The sequence below is a fragment of the Clupea harengus genome, chromosome 23 (assembly GCF_900700415.2).
Source record: "Clupea harengus chromosome 23, Ch_v2.0.2, whole genome shotgun sequence".
Lineage (NCBI taxonomy): Eukaryota > Metazoa > Chordata > Actinopteri > Clupeiformes > Clupeidae > Clupea > Clupea harengus.
In genome coordinates this window covers 2,543,079-2,563,621 of record NC_045174.1, presented here as the reverse complement: position 1 = coordinate 2,563,621, position 20,543 = coordinate 2,543,079, and the positions used below count along the sequence as shown (strand labels likewise).

Here is a 20,543-nt window from a genome sequence, read left to right as displayed (position 1 = left end):
CTTAAAATTGACCTGACCACATGATGCACTGAATGTGAGGGAGCCTATGGCTCAAATAGCAGGGAAGGCCAAATTGATTTTGAATGAACTATTGAGTCATGATGACAGTGGTGGATTAAAGTGGTCATGGGCCCCTAGGCAACTGTTTGAATAGGGCCCCCATTACTCATCATGCTTTAGCAGTTCTACTGTGGCAAAATCACAACCTTCTTACAGAGACACAAATTGAACTGCTGAAAATTCAATGAACACTGCAGCTGCACATAGTAATAGCAACCATGCAACAACAGCTAATCAACATTAGATACATATCTTTACCTTTTAGATGATTTTCTTCCTAGTTCTACAGGCAGAAAAGTCCTTAATGAGACTGGCGAAATCCAATTTGATTTTTCACCCAGTATGTCCTCATATGCTCATGAATTGTATCCCAGCATGCAGGGTCCGAGCTATAGGTAACGTTAGCGGGGTTTGCAGCAGCTGCAACAGGTGAGGTGCTCTGCTATTGTACTTTCTTTCCAACATTTTGCACAATGCTGTCCAGTAAAACCAAATTGACCTTATGAACTTGGCCATATCAGATGCTTAGTTTTTGAAACATTTCTTATGAGCAAATAGGCATCACGATTTATTTTCTCTGTAGTACATTTAAACGAAATGAAAAACATTCTGGCCAATCCGGGGCCCTTGTACACGTGGGGACCGTAGGCTGCAGCCTAGGCCAGCCTATGAATGAATCCTCGCCTGCATGATGGTAACTTCACAAGCTATTTACTCTTCGAGTATTTTGGCTACGCTTAACAGGGATCTTCCATTGTAATGTTTGTACAGCACAACATGAATGGGTGGCAAACGGCTTCATGAGTCCCTTTGAAATAGAGGTAGACGGGGAAATATGGTGCCCAGAGAAAGAGAGAGAGAGAAAGGAATGCCAGTGTGAGAAGAGGAGAGAGAAAATGAGGAAAGAAAAGTGAGTAATGGAGTACGGGAGTACTATTCAGTCCAGATCCATCATCTTCCCTTTTTAGGAGCTTTTCTGAGTGGCGTTGCTTTCACAGCACTCTCAGTAGCATTGACTGTCTGCGGTATCAGTGAAGCTGGTGAACAGGTGTCAGCTCAGGCACTCTTCTAAAAAAGGAGATTGAGGTATGGCTGGGCTCCAGGGATGATCCTGAGGCTTACTCTGGCATCATAGACCCTTAGTCATTAGGGCAAGGCAGTGAGTGTGAAGAAAGCCTGCCCTGTCGTAAACTATTGCTAAGACAGAATCGCAAACCATTCTAAATCCCAGTGGTACCGGCCTTCATAGGAATAAACATGGGAGCTTTTGAGCGTTGGTTTTTTAATTGCTTTCTTTTTAAATATCATGCACCAAACTATAAACTATATGGACTTAAATAAACTTGTTGACAAGCTGAAGGATATGGAACTGACAACGGCAGAAGCCAAAAAAGCATGTTGACTGGCAAGGTTGAGTTATGTTACAAGATTTTACACATACGACTCTGCATAGTTGTATTTATTGTGGCTAGTGACATCGGACTTCAATTAATCCATAACCAAAAGAATAACAAACAAGTGTTTTCAATTTATGTACGTTGTTTTCTAAGTGTTTGAATGTGGACTATGTGCAATCTGATCAAATGTTGTTAGCGACATGATAAAGGCACATATATGCATAATATACATTGGACAGTGTAATTTATTACAGGCTAGCTGAGTTGCAAGGTTTTCAAGGTTGCAAACTTCCAAAGCTTATTTGGCGTGAGATTGAAGAAGACTGATCAAACCTTTTGGCGTAAAATGAACTTATTTGGATGCTAGCCCGAGATGGAACTGAGCTCGATGACTTTGGGCATCTGGAAAAACTACAAATCTCTGTGACACAGGGATGACACCGATAAGGTTACAGCCTACATTCTGTCATAAATAACACTGGCAGAGATGTTTATGATGAAAAACTAGCGAGTCGAAAACTTTCCTAACACAGCCAAACATCAAGCAAGCACAACACAAGACAGATAGACTCAGCATTTGACTCTTGTTCGGTCTTGTGCTATTCTCTCTCTCTCTTTCTCTCTCTCTTTCTCGCTTCCTCCTAGTTGTTGTTGTGTGAGTTGGTGACAAAGAATGACGTAGTTCTCCCTGGAGGTGGCCACCGAAGTTACACAGTGCAATACCAGGCATGCAGTGGCAGTGGCGCAGACGCCATTCTCAGTATCACAAGTCAGTGTAACAAAACAAATATTTGGAAGCTGTTTTTTTTAAGTAAAATTATTAGATAATGTTGCTTTAATGCCTAAATCAAAAGACTACTTTCCTCCATATGGAGGCATCTCCAGTCCTCTGGCAATGATTTGTGTGCAATGCATATGTGTATCCCCACTTCATTCATGCTTTGCATGTGTGGCCAACCATTTGTCTTAAAGGAACTATATGCAAGACTGGTTACCTGTCAGCGAGCAAGATAAATGATTTCATACGGCCCACCCCAAGCAGATTGGGGGCAGTATATTACTACATCTGTCCACCCCTGCCTCCTGTCCCCTCACAGAAGTAACCAACGTTTCGCCTCCCCTGCACATTTCCACTTTTAATAGCCATACCAGCAAAACTGAAAACATGTCACATTTAAATGTGGACTCACATGATGTACTTTTAATGTCTGTTTGACCATCCTACGTGGAGCTCTGATTCTTTCCCCATTCATTTAGACAGTAGCCTGATCTTATTTGCCCAAAATAGCTCCCCACAAACTTCTCCACAAACACTTTAACTGTCATTATTTTAGCCTCTGAAATGGGATTTTACCAATTAACAACACCATTCCTGACTGTGTGGGCATATGCCCTTGACAGCACCATTGCTTGTCTTCGCTGTTTTCGCTACAATGACTAGCAAACACACACAGTCGCCTTATACTGTAAGTGAAGCCGGAGCATCTCTAACTGGTTAGCCCGCTAACTTTAGTAGTACACAGTACACAGGCGTTTTTGACGGTTGTTATTTCTAGTTAATTTGATAATGTTTTAAACTACCATTCTTACATGGAGCACTGTTCACATTCTAGAAAAGTATACGTGAAAATCCATCACCAGTCTAAAGCAGTTGTTACTTCTGCATGACAGAGTGCCTATATGAACAGGTCATGACACATGAGACTTAGAGAAAAAGACAGTATCACCACATGTCAGTAACCCATGTTAATGAATGCTAGCAAAATTTTTGATCCCCCACTGTTTCTCTGTCAGACCTGATTGTCCATGATTGTCAGAGGCATATAAAGAGGTAAAGATTTTGACATCAAAATTTACTAAATATTATATTTTGAAGTCACATGAAAGAATGGAACGGTGAGCTGAACTTATTGTAAACAAATAAGCATCTGTACATTTACCATGAATAGCCTACTGAGACCAGGTGATATTAATGTAAATTCACCATAGATAGTCTACTGAGACCAGGTGATATTCATGTAAATTCACCATAGATAGTCTACTGAGACCAGGTGATATTAATGTAAATTCACCATAGATAGTCTACTGAGACCAGGTGATATTAATGTAAATTCACCATAGATAGTCTACTGAGACCAGGTGATATTAATGTAAATTCACCATTAATTATAGATATAAAATTATAATTATAGATATGAATTCCTAACATACTCTGCTTCCCCTGAACACATGGGCCTCTGCATCTCTGCACCTTTGTTCAGCAATAATTCACACTTGATTATGTGTTATGTTTTTGATATGGTTGGAAAATGTTCACAAAATTAAATCGCCACTACTGGAATCAGTGAAGCTCTTCTCCGGATATGAATAAAGAGGAAAGCCCATTTAAAAAATGAATGGGAACAGGACAAGGTAACCTTTTCTCAAGAACATTTAATGCAATAAAAAATGAACAAAAAAGATCTAATGTGGAGGGCTCCATTTCCATATTGTAGTTACTTATTCATCACAGCGCTGGAAAAAGATAAGGTGTGCAAGGGCCTGAGAAAATCATTGGTTCTGCTTAATTCGGCACAGAAATTGTGGGTGTAAAATGGTGTTTGCAAAGCACATAAAATGCATCCAAGCAGGAAAAGTTCTATCGCCCCGAATGAAAATCCATAAAAACAGGTCTAAACTCCTCACTACAAAGGTGTTGTAGATTTGCGAAAAGGTCTTCTTGTGGCTGTTTTTATTTATTTATTTATTTTGCATATCGGAGCGAAATGCTCTCACATTGAGTACATTTGTTCTGTATCAAGTATCTGTGTTGCTTTTAATCTGTATACAATGTCAGTGAATTCTACTGCCAGCACTCTTTTTGTCCTCTCCATTTTCTTTCTCCATGAAGACCTCTCTTGTCTCCCTGGTAACATGTTTCAAGGTTTTGTTTAACCTTAAATACTCCAATTATTCTATTAATGTGATCTTTTATGCGTCACAGTAAGGCCCACTGTCTTTGAAATCAGAAATCAGAGGATCCATTAATGCATGACTAATAGGAGGATAGCCTATTCAACCTCAGAACAGCCCAGAACTATTTCAGAACAGCCCAGAACTATTTCTGAGTGCTGTGGTCGCTTTAGCAATTAAGCTAGCAGCTTACCCAAGCTCCATGAGGCAAATGTCGATACTAAAGTAATACTGTATTCCATGAGTGCATCAAGATGATTCCAAAGTCATGTACATGGCTGGATTACTATAATCATGGACCATACCACAAGTTCCCACCTCGCTCCCTAAATAATTCCTCAATGAAAAACTCACATTTAACCACTTTATTGTAAAATGTAGGCTAAATTAGAGTCACTCAATCATAAAATGGAGCAACACAGTTTTTTTGGTCAATAAACGTAACAGAGTTGTAGCATTTTATAACTGAATGGGGAATTCTTTTAATGCAAGCAGTGCCTTACAGTAAAGGGATGGGACATTTGGGCACCCAAAAGGACTTTTCCACTGCTCACTGGACATTTTAGGGGGGTGGGGGGTGCCTTTAGGTGGTTTTCCACGGCAGGGGCCGCCCCTGTAGGATGTCTTTCAGCGCCGTTTTGGGGGGTTAAAGGGTTCACTTCATCCTCTGAGCTGTCAAGAGATTCAATTAACTTCTTGTCATCAGGTTTTGCCCTTCCTGGTTGCTCCAATGGCTTCACCTTTCTGCATTCTGACCAGCTATATTAAGGATCCGTCAGGAATCATTGCCTCCGCGACCTAAAGGCTATAGATCATTAATATTAAGTAGTGGCTTATGTTCCCTCAGAGATGATAAACAAAACAAACACAAGTAACAAAAAACAATCAAGCATATAAACAAACAGAGGGGTTCTGTGACAGGTAGGATTTGGAGCTGCTGTTATTATATTTGAATGAGCACACAAAAAAACTGCTGCTGACATATGACTTGTCAACATATTGCTTTGGCTGTAAGTTTGCCAAAACTCTGGCGTTATTTGCTTTGGAAGGAACTCAAAATGCCCTAAAAAAAACTAAATCAGGATGGATAAAAAACAAACTAAGCTAAACGGAAAAATAAAACATTGGCATTGACACATTTGTTTTGAAATTAACTTTGGGCGCACGTGCTTTTTCAATGACAAACCTTTCGCCCCCGTTCAGAGATAAGTGGCACACTGGATCTATGCAAAACATGTATTTCTTGGCTCTCCCATCTAACACCTCTCCTTGCACGCCAAAACAGAGACAGTAAGTTGATATTGAAAAGTACTGACATCGAAAACAGACTTGCAGCGTTAAAAAGGTTAACATAAAGAAACAAATAAAAGATTGTCATTGAAAATCTGAATAAACAAAAAATATCAAGAGGTCTTTTCTGTGCCCAAAGTTTATTTCAATACAAGTGTTTTTTCTGCTTTTTTAATGTTTATTAATGCAATTTTTTTCAGTGCCAAAACTCTGTTTCAGCTCCGCAGAAGGCACCCAGTGTGACGAGAAAGGCGCCTCTTTTGACCTGTGTAACCATAATGTGTTGTAATTAATTCAGACATTTCTACAAGCATACCTGAAGAAAAGTCTTTGCTCTGTTATGGCGTGAACGTATATTCAGCTGAATAACGTACACCAGGGTGGCGCTGGTGCTCAAGGAACATAACGGCTCAGATATAACTGCTCTCCTTGCCTGGCTGTCTGCAGATTCGCAATTGGCGGCTTGCTCAAGTCAGTGCATACCGCAGTCCATCGGACTGTATTCGAACTGAGGTACATTTACTGAACATCTTCACCAACTGTTGAGAGCGATGTCCTTGCGCTGAATGAGTCTGGTATCCCGTGCAGCGTGATTCGGTGATAGCTATTTACAACGTCTCTTTGCAGAGAGGAAAACTTTACAAGTGCTTGGTGCTCCGGTCCGTGAGAGATTGGCAATGTGTGTGAAATTGTGGAGATAGGATTTTAGTGCTCTTTTTGAAAGCTCAATTCAAGTTTGTGATAAGTCATTTTCAGGAAAGGCGCTTCATGTTAAAATAATAAATACAAGAGGAATATTCGATGTGCCAAGTCCACGCATTTCCCTTTGAACTGTACAGCTGATGAGCATTCCGTGGTGGAGAACACTGGAACAGGTAAGATTCTTTTAAATTGTGCATTACATTATAATTATACGGAGCAGCAACATACCAGCAATTACATAATTCCTGTAATAGGCTACCAATCCATTCTACCACCAGCATCACTATGAGACCTGCTAACATCGACAGCGATTGTAGGATCAGTTGTACTGTGAATGCTACAGCACATTTGAGGGGTTCTGCCTATCGCTTGCTTTATTTTGAACGATTTCTGTGATCGTTGAAGATATCTCAGTCATAGGCTACTTTTCAGAAGAACTATAGCCTATGGTTCGAGAACATATCATAAACGTTCTTAATGAAGATTATGTTTTCAGGCAGCAAGTGTTGAAATGTCAAATTTCTAATATAAAAATAAAGATCCCGTTACAGTAGCCTAATGTCGAATGTATCTATATTGCTGATGTACATTTTAGCACTTACATGAATGCACACTGTGAATAGATTTTGGTTCTACGATTGATATTATGACACATCACTGAAGTTAAATGGTTTGCACTAGTGTTACTCAACTATAACACCATATTGATGGAAGTAGGCTGTTGATTACTTTCTCATCAAACAATTATTTTTAGACTCCTACACTGACCTACAGTGCGCCACGATGCATTGCGCTGTACACGTTACTATATTATACTATTGACTGCAGTATTCGGTTGACAAAGCCACTTCAGGTGTACACATAGTCTCTTCTTGGATATGTTAGTTTTATACAACTTTGAATCCAGTGGGGAAATAAATGATGTTAGGAATAATCAGTGCAGATTATTGGTCCATCAGAGAGACAACAAAGTGGGGAGTAAAAAATAATTAGTTTGATTTGTTCACAGTAAGACCATTTGTAAATAACGACTTAAAATTTAATTGAATTCCTTTTACAGCTGATCCATGGTGTGTATGAGTGTGCACATATTTCTGTGTTACTCAGTATTTCTCTTGCGGAATCAAGAGTCTATTCTTAACAACTCATTATTCATCAGAAACTGCGCAAATAGTGCAAAAAGACTGGTGAGCTGAACTCATTGCTACCAGGGTGTGAAGTGGCCAGGCTCTACTTCATCCAACCCTTTAGGGTTAATTTGATCATGGTCTCTCTCTCTCTCTCTCTCTCTCTCATTGTTTTCCTTATGTTGAATAGCTTGAGCGGCAGTGCTTTTGGCTATGGCCCCAATTTGGAAATTACATTGATTTGGCTGTGGTGGCATTCTGGGTTTTGGTGGATTTTACAGCTTCTGGAGCAAACACAGCCATCTGCTCGGGAAAGCAAAGCTGAATGCATCCTGAAGGCTGGGTGGCCGACTGAGCCCCAAGTCCCACATTATTCCAGAGTCAAGGCCTAAGGCAGAATGCAGAACGTGCTGTAGGGGGAATCACACTGACTGCATATTGTGTTGTTCAGTATGTTCATACAGAAGCTGTTTAAGGCCAGCATTTGTTAGAGTTTTCTTTGAAAGATGTGAGTACATATTTTACTGTAAGTATAGGAAAGAGCCACCCTGGCCTTGCCAGTCCACACACGCGATTGTAGTGGTTTGAAAACACTCAGCCAGATTCTTAATGGGCTTGGGACAAAGCCTTTGAGTATTATTTGATTTATAATGACAGTGATTGGATCAGCTCATAGTTCATATCACAGACTCAGAGATAATAGGAGTGCAAGTTTTAATAGAGGCAGTTCGTCAAACCTGCAAAAAATCCAGTCAGAACGCGAGCCAAAATACTGTTTCCTTAAGAAAGGCCTGGACCAAGATGCCCAGAGGGGGTGTTATGAGGAATCCTTGGCACGTCTGCTTACTTCACTCATGGGCTCCTGCTGCAAAATCCGCTTTCAAACAGCAGCCTATGTGATATGCATGGACTAAAGCAGTAAGTCCTTCATAGCCATGTGCTGTAGTGTGGACCTATGTCCTGTTTGTGTCTTTTGGGGTGCATACCGTGAGTACCAGCAGCTGCCTGATGTTAGGTCCTCACTGTTCTGAGACCTGCCTAAACCCTTCTCATAACAGCCAACGTTTACACTTGATCCATGCTGTGTGGTTACAGACATAAGGTTGGGGAAATGTATGCCATTTCTTAATGTACTCAGCCACATCTTAAGCGGAGCTTTCGTTCTGTAAGTATGCAGATGGTAGTGGGAATGAGAGTGATCTCCACCTGGGCGAGAGGTGTGGAGTGATGAGACTGGGTTTGATCTTGCTGAGGAGCTTGATAACAGATCTTGCGTGCAGTTGAAGGTCGTGCTCGTCCATGTCAAAAAAGACTGTATTCCTTGTTATAGACTGGCAACATGGCCTTGTTGGAATTTGATGGAAATTGTGCCGGTACCCTCCACTTACCTTACAGAATGTAGGAATGTATCAAGATTTTCTCTACCCTGGCTTGCAAAATAATTCAACCAAATAGGATGCTCTTTTGATTTAAGAAGTCTTTACAATTAAATATTGATAGTTGATCCAATTACACATTCAGCTAAATATCAGTTCTGTTGACTTAAGTCAGCAAGCCACCCTCTGTTGGCTGCTGCACTCTGAGGGAGTTTAAAATCCTCTTTCCCCACTGGCGCACACATCCTCTATTGATTCAGCATGATACAACATTGGTATTTTGCTTAATTCATTTCCACAATTGCGCTTCGGGGGGGGGGGGGGGGGGGGGGCTGGGGGGAGATCCATTCAAATAAATTTGAGAGGATGTTCCAATTATGGTGTTTTCATGACCAAGTGGGAAGTGGGAGAGTTCCAACCTCTGAGTGGGAGAATAGACCTGAACGCCTGTCGAACTAGGAACATCCCAATAGGAAAATGGGTGTTTTTTTTTTAGAGCTCAGAGGAGTAGGTTTGTCATCAACATGGCAGCGTTTGTGGTGAAGGGTAAAAAATGTACTTGCTCGACGCACAAATACGTTAATTCACTGTTAATTTAGGTTGTACTCATTGGAGCGGGAGATTTTGATGCTTAACGTCACGTAGCATCTTTCAAATCACATATCCTATTATCTCAAACGAGAATAGCAGTCAGACTTAGTTCTCCAGAACTTACTATTAGCAGTGCATAGTTAACAAGGATTGCTTGGGTGACATAGGGTCTGCTGGACATGGTCAGATGACCTTGTCTGGCATTATACAGTAAACAGGATATGAGGTCATGATAGGTTCCCTCAGGAGATTCTTTGAAATCCTGTCTGTGACCACAGTGGATTGGCCAGCATCAACAGCAGTAGCATTTTCACCAGGATTACCGACATATTGATTTCTTTCACTTTTCCAAATGCTAAGAAACACCTCTCTTACAACACCCCTCTCTGTTTGAGACCAGGATTTTAAAATAATACCCCCCTTGTGAGTTGTCACAGAGAACTTCTGCTCATTATTCCCTCTTAAAAGACAGTCTTAGGCAGTCGGTGGTGTGTTGCATTTGTTAAATCTCTATTTATGTCTAACTCAAATTTGCATTACTGTTCCCAGCATGGGTGAGTTAGCCTGCTGTGAGGAGCAAACTCCATCCTAGCCCCCTTCCTATCAATGAGAATGGGTGCTGTGTGCTCTGAATCTAAAGTATGGAACTATGCAGTGTAAAATAATATACGGTAATCAGACATGTTTACCATTAGTTCACACTTTGGGAGTGACTTGAATGGCTAATGGCTTATTGAATTGCTTGAATTGAAATGATATTTTCATGGTTTATATTGGAGAGAACAACTAAGAATTTCCTGTTGTTTGCTTATGAGCTTCATTTAATGTGTTGTTCAAAGCACAAATTAGAACTTGTAGCGTTTACTTTTGCTGTTTGTCTCCTGGTTGAAGAATTTTGGAACGAGCTGAATAGATTGTGATTATTTATGTGTAGTGCATAGTATACTGAAGCTTGGTGATTCGCCGTAGGGTGTAGAATTATGTGTGATGTTTGTGCATGTATGAAATTGTGGTGTTTGTCTGCTTAAAGATGTTTTAGAACCTCAGTTTAATTTTCTTTCATTTTGAAAGTGTTCATAAGTGTCCTGGTTAGGAAGTAATTTGGAGGTTGGTTGGCAGACAGAATGTTTTATCAACCGGTCAATTACGGTACTGGCACCATTTAAATTGCAGTGCCAATTTGAATAAAACTATTTAGTACGTGATAGTTTTGGGCACTTCTGTTTTGTGTCCGTTGCTCAGGGATGTGCTTCTATTATTGCAGAGAAATAATGGTGCTTTTAGATTAGTTCGTTTTTTATATTTGCTTTGTCATGTCTGTCACACACCCTTATCAAAAATGAATGAGTTGATGCAGCAACTCCTAATCACACAATAATACACAATAAGAATAGCTATACTGTGAGATACTGGTACTGATATGCTTCAGTGACAGGCACACAAGGCCTGTGGTCAAGAACACTCTCAAGTGCATTATTCAGAAAGTCCCACAGTTCAATTATAAAGTTCAGCCAATCTGATGTTGTAACTCAAAGCTTAAGTTACCATCTGCAGAAGAGATTCTCATTTTCAAAGCCGGAGGTAGGGTTTTTACCAGTAGTTGCAAGGCTACAAGAACAAGAAGTGGAGAGATAATTACAGTCATGCTGTCAGAGTGCTAATACCATAACCGAACGGCATGCCTTTAGAAGGCCTCTCAGCCAATCACAATGCAAAGCCACTACTGAGGCATAAACTGAATTCAGTGCTCTTAGCCGTTACTGCACTGCAATCTGTATGTGTCCTGACTATTCTCACTGAGCGTCCTAGGTCAGTGTGATGGAATGCCGTCCCTACGGTTGTGTATGTGCTCTGACTGCCATACCAGTTAGCCTGGATTTTTGCCATTTTGGTCAAGGTATAGGGTTATTGCCTTGGAGACCTGGGTTTGATGGGGTGACGGCTTTCTCCCTTTGCTACAATTGGTGTGAGAAGGGTGGAAGACCGGTACAACCGTACAAGGGACCCACAGGATAGGTGTGCCCCTGTGTGAGGGACCTCAGAGATAGGCCCCTTTAGAAGGGTTGGGTCGGTGAAGCACTGTGTGAGGGTGCTTCAGAGTTCTTCACATAAGCTGAGTTATAGCCATGGGCTAGCTAGGGGCACATTGTTGATGCCAATTGTAAGTATTCTGGAGATAGAAGGCCTTATGTAACTTTCAGCTGTCAGGGGATCTGGGAGGTCGTTGTCATGGCCTAAGTTACAGCAGGGGACGAGGTTCTTTTAAGGAGAAGAGAATGCATGCTGTTATAGAGGACTTTTAAGGTGAAGAGAATGCTCCTGTTATACAGGACTTTTGAGCTCACCATGATAATAGGATTACATACACTTTGATTAATAGAAGTTACTAAAGGTTCAAATTACACTGCAAGAATAAGCGACATCAACGTCAAAATCTGATGAAATCATCTTCAGTATCAAAGATCACCTCTTAATTGCTTAATTGACAAGCTGTCTTCAACTTGCCATGTAAAAAAAATGAAAACAATCATTCGACTCCTTTAATTTCCCACAGCACTTTGCAAACTTTGAGAAGGTGCTTCAAATTATTATTATTTTTTTTTAAAACATTACATTGATTGAGCGGCGAAGGAGGAAAATAAATATTTCATGTAATGTCAATTAACACAGCTGCTCGTTCATGCCTCATTCGATTCCTCAGTCACCCAAGGATTTAATTAAAATACTGGATATGCAAACAAAGCTCAATTGTCTCTCTAATAAGGCTTGAAGGCATCCCAATTCTCTTTGTTTCCCTGTTTTGTTCACAGCGTTATTCCCCCCCCCAACATTTCTCCAGCCGGCATATGAAGGGAAGCAATTTGGTGATAGGAATTCTCTCAAGCCATATCACCAGTAGTTAGATAACAGACAGGGTTTACTGCAGTTCAATAAAGCATATGATTATCTGACAGCCATGCCTAAAGGAAACAACCTTTTTTGGGCTTTCCTGTTGATGTGTTTTCAAAGTTGACTGGCCATGTTGGGGCTTATTCTGTTCTCGACAGTCATAACAGGTTCAAGGTAAGAAGAATATAGTTATTCTGTTCACGACAGTCATAACAGGTTCAAGGTTAGAAGAATATAGTTGTATGCTTCTGAGGGATCAGGGCCGCGTCGAGTTCTGTAAATACCGAAACCATAGGTAGATTATGTAATGTGGATTCGTGATCCAATAACCCTGCACTGAACTTTGACTGCAGAAGGGCAAAGTGATGAATGACATCCAACTGTAGAGACATGCTGTTTCTTGGAAGCTGTGCAGGCAATCACAAAAACATAGCTGTGTTGTATCTAGTTCTGTATGGAGTCAAGATCCTTCAAAACTAAGGTTGATCGTTATCATATTTTTTTTTTTTATTTCCTTGTCACAAAAGATAGACAGTGTTTACAGTCGTGTTGGTTTTATGTGGAAGAAAGCAGTGTAGCTTTCGATGTGGTCCATTACCCCGACTTAATATAGTTTCCGCACAGTTCATATATTAAGAGCAGTTCAGGCTTGCAGGTGTGTGCGTATGCGTGTGTTTGTGTTTTCTTGAAGGGGCGAGATTAAAAGCATATTTCTTGCCCTGTTGCTATTCAAACAGAGATGATGAACTTGAAGTAATGGCCTAGGAAGAAGTGTCATGTGCGAGTGGTTAAATCTTAAGGCGGCGGCGGCGGCGAAGCGGGCCTCTGATTTATATAGACGTCCGAGGTGAACAACGGTTCCCATGGACGCGTGAATATTCCAGGGATCATCCTTCAAGGTGTTGTCACGTTGTTCAAACACAGGAGTGGCGAGGCTTGACTGAGCAGAAAAGCCCCCAGTCCCCTCCTCCGCCCCCACCCTCCTCTGCTACGTGGAAGCGCGTATTTCATTGATGACAAGGAAAAGCCGACTCAGCCTCTCACCCATGAGGCAAGAGATTTTCCTCTTTGCATTTATCCATCATAAGGCCAGCTAAAGGCCGTCCTTTCTAGGGGGACTGGTGAGAGCATGGAAATCTAATAAGAGGGATGAAAATTAGCATTGTGTCAGTATTCATCAAAATGTCACTTATTATGTAGGTCATTATACTGATCATGCTGTAAATTAAAGCATCATTCATAATTTAATGGATATTAATGACTTTGTCTGCTATTTACCTGTAATTGAACAAGTTACTCTATCATTATAACACTGTGGTGACAGTGTCACATATTTATCCCATTGACTTTGTCACAAATGACTACAGTGCTTTTGCCCACACCATCACTATACACTGAAGTATGAAGTTAATATTTTCAGTCAAAACGAAATGGGCCTTTTGTAGAGGGGCCCACACTGACCACTGCATTTTAATCAGGTGGAACTTGTTGTGTCTGTTCGATGGAGATGTTTTCCTTTTCATCAAATCAGACAGTGTTTTGTCATGATGATGTCTTGGGGTTCCAACCCCTTGTTTGTTAGCAAATGCATTTCCTTCTTCGTCTGGAGTCAGGCTGACAGCTATGTGCCTGCCTGCGTTGTCTGCACTTTGTCTTACAGTGATTAGAATGTAACTCCAGCTAATGGGGAGCCTAGATGCCCATGGAAGGGTGCTTGCTCAACATTACACAAAGCCTAAAAGTGTGCTTTTAAAGCAGTGATGTATATGCCCATTACTTTCTGTGCTGGCACTGATTAGGGAGGGGGTGCCAGGAATGCAAATATATAAGCAAACAAGTTAACAAACAAATAAGCCAAGGGGAATGCATTTTTTAAGGCTGTTGAAGAAGTCTTTACACGCTGAAATATAAGTAGAGGTAAATGTAACCCTTCACTCAAATGTCCAAATCTCCAAGGAGTTTAGAAGCAGGTGCAAAACAACTGTGCCAGCTGCCATTTGTAGTCTGTCAGGTAAAAGACAGGATTGTTAAAGGCAGGCGGTGTGTTTGACTGGGCCCACCTGCACGACAGGTTGAATCGTTCCACAGGTGTGACCTGTCCATAATGCTTGAGATTTGACATTTCTTAGAGTAAGATCCCGACACAAGTTGCTGAAATGCGAAGGTTTAATGATTACAAGGGTCTTTTCGGCAAACATCCGTTCAAATGCTATGATCTTATTGTAGCAGTGGCATGCTATTTAGCTGTATTGGTGAACACATACAAAAAGAACGACCTTGTCATGAAGAAATACATGACCTTGTGATAGTAGTAATTATATACCATATATTGGAGACCCAGTCTTAGACATGATCAGTCGGGAGTCAGGAGGTTTAATCTTGTACAGTGGTGAGCATTCCAAGAGAGACAAAGCCTGAAGTTCCACTCAAAGCTTCACCTTAGACTCATCTGATTATCCATTCGAGGATTGCAATTAAATGCACTGAGTATAAAGGGTGTCACCCTCTATTCATGAGGCCTTGGTCCATCAAGGCACTTTGATATGACCTGGGGGAAGGGAGTGAGACCACTTATTACATATACAAACTCTGAACCTTCATTTATGGTTCCTTCACTTGTCACATTTTAATGGGATTTGAAACTACTGCAGAAAGCCTAGGGCAATGTGTTTAAATAAGTCAATAAATAAAGTTGTCACTAAATGGAAAACAAATGAGAACCTATGATTCAGTATTGAACCCTCATCTGTCCATGACTGTCTCAGGAAACAACAGAATTAGGCGACTATGAATGGCAAAGCTGCCATATCTAGCTTTATCATCTTTTTTGCCTGCTCAAAAAAGAAAGACTTTCGAACTCGAGATACACATCATTTAACCATGTCCTAAAATGGTAAGGTCTGTAATCTATTAATCTATAGCAGCTAAATCTTAGCTAGGGTTAAGCAGATATAACCACAGAGATTAGGGGGATAAAGGGCTAATTCAACCCAAACAGCACTTCAAGGGTGTGGAGCTGGCTGGAGTTGTGTACATCCTGATTTGTGTAGGGGACGCTGCAGAAGGGGACAAGCTGCCAAAAATGACTCAATAATGTGCCTCCCTCGATTTAGGCCATTTTGAGATAAACAGCATGCCGTGGAGCTCAGGAAAAAAAAGACTATTTTCTGGCCTGTGCTAGAGTTGTGCTTGGGAGTGTTGACAAACTGAACTCTCGTTCATAGAACTACATTTGGGGCAGACCAATGTGCCAGGAGATTGTGAAGGTGTCAGGGATACCCTATTCCATCCTCCATTCAGACTCCTCACTTTTCCTAATTGTTCTCTGTTCCTCAGCTTTATGCCAGTCATTCAACTACTAGAGGATTAGTCTCTTTCGTCTAACATTGGGACCCCCCCCCCCCCCCAACCCTCAGGTGCACAAATGAAGGATCTCTGCCCAGCAGTTCCACAGCCATGCTAAGCAGTAGCTCATAAGACATACACACAAATACATAGAAATTCCTAGCATGCACAGAAGATGGATGACTCCTGGAGAGGACAGTGAAATTAGCATCGCCCTAATCCAGATGGATAATAGGGGGCACGGATACTCCTGTCCACTCACCTTCACCAGCCCGTCCCCCCGTACCCAGCTGCTTGGGCCAATACACACTGATCTATCAGCTTTTTGTGTGGAGGTGATGGGGAGCGATGTGCACTGTGTTGACCAACTGTGTTAAGGTTTAATGGGGAGCAATCGAGTCTGTGGTGAGTCTAGTTTCTTTCTTTCTTTTGAAGATCAGTCAGCATGGCTTCTCTTCTCTGGTTGTCTGGTGTGAACAGGTGAAGGAGATTCGCAGGCGGGGCATAGTCCTGCAAGCTGGCATGTCTTTGGGAAGTCCAGAGTACGGGGCTCAGCCCCTCGTTATATTTCAAAACCCCAAACCCTATTCTAATTGCTAATTGGGTATTTCACTCTGTTTATGCAAACCGTCCTGATCTCCGCCCCATCAGCTGTTGATAGTCTTTACTAGTTTCCTCAGAAAAGATGCATCTATCTAATAGTCACACGAGCCTAAAGCCTCTGTAGGCTTCTGCTTACTTCTATCGATATGATTACATTTCAAAGCCCGGAAGGCAGTTCATTCGCTCTGACATTACCTTCCTACTGGTAATTTAAACTAATGAGAAAATGTAAACTGTGTAATTTCTCCCTTTGCTTGTATGTAGCCTGTGCCTGCATTTTGGGCCATGCATTATTCAAGGACTAATTGCACATTCATAACGTGTAGGAAATTGAAGAGGGGATTTTGGTTTGTAATCATTATAGAAATTATTTTGACAGTTGCGGTTTTGCTCTGTTAAGAGCCCCTGAGAACACTACAACATTTCCAGGTGCTTTTTAAGTGTGTGTGCTTCAAATTTTTTATATTACCCATCAATGTTGCACTTGGAAGGCATGCTAGAAATCTGATATAAGTGTGCTCAACTAGATACTGCCCTTTTATCATCTTTGCACAATATGGGCAATGATATACAGTATCTGTCCTCCACATACCATCAAAATAGTTGCATGTATTCTGCTATCATGTAAAGAGACCCCAAGTTTTTAGTTCAAGAGGCAGTGCAAGGTGTTAACAACACCAAGATTGTCACTCAGGATAAAAGCGTCTGCCAAATGCGTAAATGTAAGTATTTGAGATGCAATTGAAAACTCTGAATGTGGTACTCAGTGTGACGCTGCTTTGTTAGTTATTAGACTGTAATATCACTTTGTCACCTGGGACCCCAAGGCTATCGCTTGTGCTCAGCACCTAATTATGAAAAGTTACTTGTTGCGATAGTGGCCTTTTGTTCTCGGCGTGTCACTTTTCATCTGCCTCTCGTCTGTGCTCGCATCTTCTTATCGCCTCTCTTTCCCTCTTATCAGGAGCCGCATCCCCACCACACACACACACACACACACAAAACCCTGGCTACCTGCGCAAGGATTTCAGACCAACTCTCCATAAATAACAGCTTGAGGCTGCAAGGTGTTTTAAATAATTCTGTGTGAACCAGAACGTGGCTGCAAAGAGGCAGTTCATTTACAGGGAGGAAACTGCATTTGGCACTGTGCAATTCCTCCAGATCTTCGGTTTTGCGGTGTAGGGATGTCTGAAAGAGTGGGAAAGGGAAGGACTGGGAGAGATGCCAGGCTGATCCCTGGAGACGTAGGGGGAGATGAGGGTGGGCTTTGGGGCATTGGGGACAGGGGGATGAGGGCCTCACTCGCCGAAGGTAAAAGAGGCCGGTGAATCTTTTAAAAAGATGCCTCTTTGGCAGTCCCAATGCCAGGGCTATAAATATCTGCGAATACAGTCCTCATCTGATTTGGAGATGGGCTGGGGGTGGGGGGAGTGGGGGGGTGGCTGTGTCTTTGCTCCTTAAGGAAGAAAGTAATGTGCTCTCTACTTTGAAGGCGGTATTCTTTTTTTTGTCATCACAGAACATGAAGCTTTTTGAGCGAGCTTCGAGGTTTTTGGAGGTTGTTGAGGATCACATCGTATCATGTCGGTCGATACAGAAGTGTGTGAGCAATGATAACCAGTGGAAAACTTTTTTTCAGGGCCTTGTGCTCTCCCAGAATTCTTTCTGCTCTCCGGGGGACAGGCATTGTACTCTCTATGCCGTGTATGTCAGTATGTCAGTGTGTCACAAATAATGACAAAAAAAATAAGAAAAACTCTTTTGTACCCTGGGATTTTCCTTTCAAGACCTGTTTTCAGTTTGAAGTGGCAGGCTTGCAGGTTTTTAATCCACACTTTTTTTTTATGGCATGTCAGTAGAATCTCTGACACTCCGTAGGAGCTATATGTGCTACCGGCACACTCCCTGGGAAAGGTCAGAGACTGATTTATGAGAGTAGGACGAGTGGCTACATGCCTGTTTGAGCAGCGCGGATGACTGATGAAGTAGCACGTCAGCTCACACAATGCTGTGACGCTGACAAAGTAACTCCCCCGCAAGTGAAGAGAGCATAATATTTGTCATTGGAAGGTGATGGGTCATCCAGTCTGTTGTTCGCTGCTCGCGTTTCTAATCTCACAGATGCCCGACATTTATATCTCTTCGAAGGGTTCGGACTCCACTAAGTAAGACGACTCGGAGTACTGACAGGGCTGGGAAGAAAACAGCCCGCGGTATAAGACTATAGAAGAGCCTGTTTCATTTTATTGATCATTACTTATCATCTTTATATTTGTATCAGCAGAGGGCCAGCGGCTTTGTGCTGCTCTTAGCGTAGCTTTCATTGGGAAAATGATGTTGCTAGCATTATGCTACAATTATGTGAAAGAAGTTGATTTGAAATGTTGCATTGTACCAAAGCAACTTTGAGTCCACAATGCCATTCACTTTAAATGCTGTTGTTCCTAGGCAGTTGCAGGTGCGTGTGTAGCTTCGGCATGTTATTACCACTGTGGAGATGTAATGTGGTGTTCAAGCCTATATCATGTCGAGTTTGACTGTGCTTAAACCTCTGGCCCAGTATATTGGTCTCCATTTCTAGAACCTTCCTGAGGCGTGTTATTGACTGCAGTCCAAAACCAACATGGTTGCTCCTCTTGGCTTCCTTATTTACTCTTTATTTTTCATCGCAAAAACACACATCGGCATGCTGGGAAAATTCACATGGAGTCATGTCTGCAGGCCGACTCTAGCTCTGAGAAAGCCTTGCGGGACGACGTCTCCCAAAAACACATGGACATTTTTTTTCTACCCTTGATGGCTTCAAACCCTTTATTATGGCAGTCATTGTGTTTGCTCTGTCCACGCTGTCATCTCTGAGGAGGCTGATCTGCTGGATGCTGTGGTCAAATGTGCCAGATTTTGGGATTGTCAGGCATGCTTTCAGCACAGACGGCTTATTGCTTTCAGGGCACAGAGGCAATATTAGCTGTTCTGTCTTCTTTAGTGGTTGGAGTGTTGTCTGTGCTGGAGTAACATCCGCCGTCTCTCTCGCCAAGGCTCTCTTTTGTTTTGGAGACACCAACTACAGAGATCTTGGGGAAAACGAAAAATATGTTTTTGTTGTTGTTTTTTGGTCTGAACAATGCACTGTCTCTTAAGATGTGTTCTCCCAGTTTAAGATTGCTGTGTGGACACACCAAACGATGCAGACACATTATTGAAATTCACATTAGATGGTAATTTTTTTGCTCTTTTGCAGCTCATCTAGTAGAGCATTTCAATAGCAATATTTCATACTTAAATCATTTAGAATGATTTAGAAATGTCATTGTCCAATACCACTGGCAACTTAATGAATATTACATTTCAATGAATCAATATTAATGTTTCATTGATTTTAGCCAGTGTTTTTAATCTAGCCTGGTAACCCGACCAAAATTCACTTTTTGTGATCCCAGCACAAAGACTGAGCTGGGGGCAACAGGCAATCAGGGCCAGGGTAGTTTTTATCCAAGGAGACTTAGACTAGTCCTGATCCAAGGTGGCAACGCAAGTAAAGCTTATATTTTATCAGTACGTGGTCGCCTTGGGGATCCGTGGTCGGGGCCGTATCAGTTGAGCGGCTGGAGTTCTTCAACATATCAAAGAGCTGAGGGCAACCCCTGAATCGAAGTTCTGACTAAATGATGTAACACCCTTGTAAAGGATAGAATTAAATTATTTATGATCTTCATTCATGTAGTCAAATGAGTGTCACTGAACGGATAGAGCCGTGTCTGTGTGATGTCTGTGCTACCAAAAGGAGCTGTGAAGATGGAAACACTGTGGAGAAAAAAAACATTGCATTCCCTAAACAAACATGAATGCGCTTTACATTGCAACTCTGAACTGCGTCCACTAAACAAGAAGACAGAGCTTGAAAACGTCTGTGCAACACAGTGGCGCACTGGAGCTCAGTAAATCCTCTTCCATGCTAAGTGTTGATATATGTTTTGTTCTTCTACTTCAGAACCCTGTGTGAATTTGAAATAAAGAGTTGTTTTGTTGAAATATTTGGACTTGGATGTCTCCGGGGTCATCATTATCCAGCCATATCCCACGTCTTTTGTGAGATGCTTAAAAGACGTATTTTAAAGACACCAAACAGTATGACTGAGAATGAATCACTTGATGAAATCACAACCTCTTGGCTCTCAACTTAGCAGCATTTGGTTGCCATGACAATT

At 41.6% G+C, this 20,543-nt stretch overlaps 1 protein-coding gene across 1 annotated transcript in view; it reads left to right on the top strand.

The window, feature by feature from the left end:
- The first annotated feature begins 6,110 nt into the window (after positions 1–6,110).
- pcdh15b (protocadherin-related 15b) overlaps positions 6,111–20,543 on the top strand; it is a 220,761-nt gene continuing 206,328 nt past the window's right edge. The window contains exon 1 of the mRNA XM_031560956.1: positions 6,111–6,574. The gene's annotated coding sequence lies outside the window, so the exon portion shown is untranslated. The remainder of the gene's footprint in view (positions 6,575–20,543) is intronic.